This window comes from Schistocerca piceifrons, chromosome 10 (assembly GCF_021461385.2).
Source record: "Schistocerca piceifrons isolate TAMUIC-IGC-003096 chromosome 10, iqSchPice1.1, whole genome shotgun sequence".
In the NCBI taxonomy this organism is placed as follows: Eukaryota; Metazoa; Arthropoda; class Insecta; order Orthoptera; family Acrididae; genus Schistocerca; species Schistocerca piceifrons.
This window is the reverse complement of record NC_060147.1, coordinates 26,348,342-26,352,032: the sequence shown is the minus strand read 5'-3', so window position 1 is coordinate 26,352,032 and position 3,691 is coordinate 26,348,342.

Sequence of the window (3,691 nt, the reverse complement as noted above, 5' to 3'; positions counted from 1 at the left end):
CTTCAGTTTAGAAAACAGAAGTAAAAAAAAATACATTACTAGCTTGAAATGATAATTAAATCGAAACCCTTAGCTGCCGAAAGGTGTTGTTGATCTACATGAATAGAGGCAGCTAAAAATGTGTGCCCCAACCGGGACTCGAACCCAGGATCTCCTGCTTACATGGCAGACGCTCTGTCCATTTTTCTAATTTTTTTTTTTTTCATTTTGTTCGTTGTTGATCGTTGTGTTTGGTCGTTGCGGACCTCACAATGACATTCGTTCAAATTCGTTTGTTGATCCTTCTACTCACTTCTTTTATTACAGAGGCCAACAGGCTCTCTGACCGAACACACTTTTATTTTTTATTTATTTTTTTTCGCTTTTCTTCGTTGCATCTGCTCGGGGCGGACATCGTAAGACATCCGTTTAAATTCGTTCTTCATCGGTTAACTCAGTTTTTTTTATTACAGAGGGCAGCTAGCCCTCTGACCGAACACGCTGAGCTACCGTGCCGGCCATCCATCTCAGCCACCGAGGCCACACGGAATAGTGCGACTGCAGGGACTTATCCCTTGCACGCTTCCCGTGAGACCCACATTCCCAACTGTCCGCAACCTACATTCGTAGTGTTCGTAATAGATATTTGCCCATTCACTCATTACTCGCGCCAGACTAAGGTCCGTGTTTACAGCAACGTCAACTCAGCTAAGTGGCATGTAACATGGGATTCTGATTTCCGGATATCACTGTGAAATTACTTTAGAAACATGTAAAGAAAACGTTTCACACAACTGTAAAGTTGTTTTTGGCTGATGGAAGATAGCAGAAACTTTCTTTCAGTTAGTGTGGATGCAGTTAGGCTACAGGCAGTATGAATGATCATAGATTTGTTTAAATGGGGACAGAAATGTTCAAATATCTGCAGTACTACAGTCCATTCATCATAAGAATAAACCTGATGTAAACAAACACAAACGCGATGATTGGTCAGAAGCCGTAGCACACGTGCACTGGTGTTGTTCCGTTAAGAGGACCATTACGAATGTAGGTTGTGGACAGTTGGTAATGTGGGTCTCACGAGAAGCGTACACAGGATAAGTCCCTGCAGGCGCACGATCCTCTGTGCCCTCGGTGGCTCAGATGGATAGTGCGTCTGACATGTCAGCAGGAGGTCCCGTGTTCGAGCCCCGGTCTGGGTAGACATTTTCAACTGTCCCCATTGATGTAGATCAACAACACCTGTCGGCAGCTAAGGATTTCGAATTAATTATCATTTCACTCTAGAGAAGCTGCACGGTCATCAATGGTATCTGTTCTTTCGGGAACAGATTCCATCGTCATATAGATTACTAGCTATTACATTATAAGATTAAAAGCAAATGATGGAATTATAACAAATACACAATATATATATATATATCATTCTGTTGCAGTGGAACAAGTCATAACATGTGAATATAACATGAGTCAAAATTTCCGTTCATGCATCAACCAGTTCCACATAGGATCCAAGGCACCTTCCGACTTTAAATTAACCTATCTCTCATTATGTTATTGAAATACTCCTGTCATTTACTTCTTTTCGTCTCTTTACGTCCGTTCCCTTTTCATTCTCATTTCTTATTATTCCAATCGCAATGGCCTTGCCGCAGTGGATACACCGGTTCCCGAGAGATCACCGAAGTTAAGCGCTGTCGGGCGTGGTCGGCACTTGGATAGGTGACCATCCAGGCGCCATGCGCTGTTGCCATTTTTCGGGGTGCACTCAGCCTCGTGGTGCCAATTGAGGAGCTAATCGACCGAATAGTAGTGGCTCCGGTCAAAGAAAACCATCATAACGATCGGGAGAGCGGTGTGCATCCGCATCCTCAACTGAGGATGATACGGCGGTCGGATGGTCCCGATGGGCCACTTGTGGCCTGAAGACGGAGTGCATTGTTCTAATCAAAACATAAATTAGAATGTGAGACACCGTCCAATACACGTGTTCTCGAAGTTTGTTTTGTCTTCTTCCTTTATACAGTAAGACTAATCCCAGAGCCATCAAAATGTTTCGTTTTAGACAGATTTCTATTGTCAGTTTTTATGTTCGAACATTCTGTTAAATGCTGACCAGCTTTAAGCTCTCAGATCTCAAAAAGATTTTTCATGTGGTTACACATTTTTGAAAAAAACTTAGTTACTTACATATAACAGAGAATATTTTAAAGGACTATAGTTTTAAATGAGCTTCCTTTAACTACTTTGTATAGTTATCGGTACCTTATGTAGAATCAGCGATATCTACGGTACTTTACGTCCTATATACACTCCTGGAAATGGAAAAAAGAACACATTGACACCGGTGTGTCAGACCCACCATACTTGCTCCGGACACTGCGAGAGGGCTGTACAAGCAATGATCACACGCACGGCACAGCGGACACACCAGGAACCGCGGTGTTGGCCGTCGAATGGCGCTAGCTGCGCAGCATTTGTGCACCGCCGCCGTCAGTGTCAGCCAGTTTGCCGTGGCATACGGAGCTCCATCGCAGTCTTTAACACTGGTAGCATGCCGCGACAGCGTGGACGTGAACCGTACGTGCAGTTGACGGACTTTGAGCGAGGGCGTATAGTGGGCATGCGGGAGGCCGGGTGGACGTACCGCCGAATTGCTCAACACGTGGGGCGTGAGGTCTCCACAGTACATCGATGTTGTCGCTAGTGGTCGGCGGAAGGTGCACGTGCCCGTCGACCTGGGACCGGACCGCAGCGTCGCACGGATGCACGCCAAGACCGTAGGATCCTACGCAGTGCCGTAGGGGAACGCACCGCCACTTCCCAGCAAATTAGGGACACTGTTGCTCCTGGGGTATCGGCGAGGACCATTCGCAACCGTCTCCATGAAGCTGGGCTACGGTCCCGCACACCGTTAGGCCGTCTTCCGCTCACGCCCCAACATCGTGCAGCCCGCCTCCAGTGGTGTCGCGACAGGCGTGAATGGAGGGACGAATGGAGACGTGTCGTCTTCAGCGATGAGAGTCGCTTCTGCCTTGGTGCCAATGATGGTCGTATGCGTGTTTGGCGCCGTGCAGGTGAGCGCCACAATCAGGACTGCGTACGACCGAGGCACACAGGGCCAACACCCGGCATCATGGTGTGGGGAGCGATCTCCTACACTGGCCGTACACCACTGGTGATCGTCGAGGGGACACTGAATAGTGCACGGTACATCCAAACCGTCATCGAACCCATCGTTCTACCATTCCTAGACCGGCAAGGGAACTTGCTGTTCCAATAGGACAATGCACGTCCGCATGTATCCCGTGCCACCCAACGTGCTCTAGAAGGTGTAAGTCAACTACCCTGGCCAGCAAGATCTCCGGATATGTCCCCCATTGAGCATGTTTGGACTGGATGAAGCGTCGTCTCACGCGGTCTGCACGTCCAGCACGAACGCTGGTCCAACTGAGGCGCCAGGTGGAAATGGCATGGCAAGCCGTTCCACAGGACTACATCCAGCATCTCTACGATCGTCTCCATGGGAGAATAGCAGCCTGCATTGCTGCGAAAGGTGGATATACACTGTACTAGTGCCGACATTGTGCATGCTCTGTTGCCTGTGTCTATGTGCCTGTGGTTCTGTCAGTGTGATCATGTGATGTATCTGACCCCAGGAATGTGTCAATAAAGTTTCCCCTTCCTGGGACAATGAATTCACGGTGTTCTT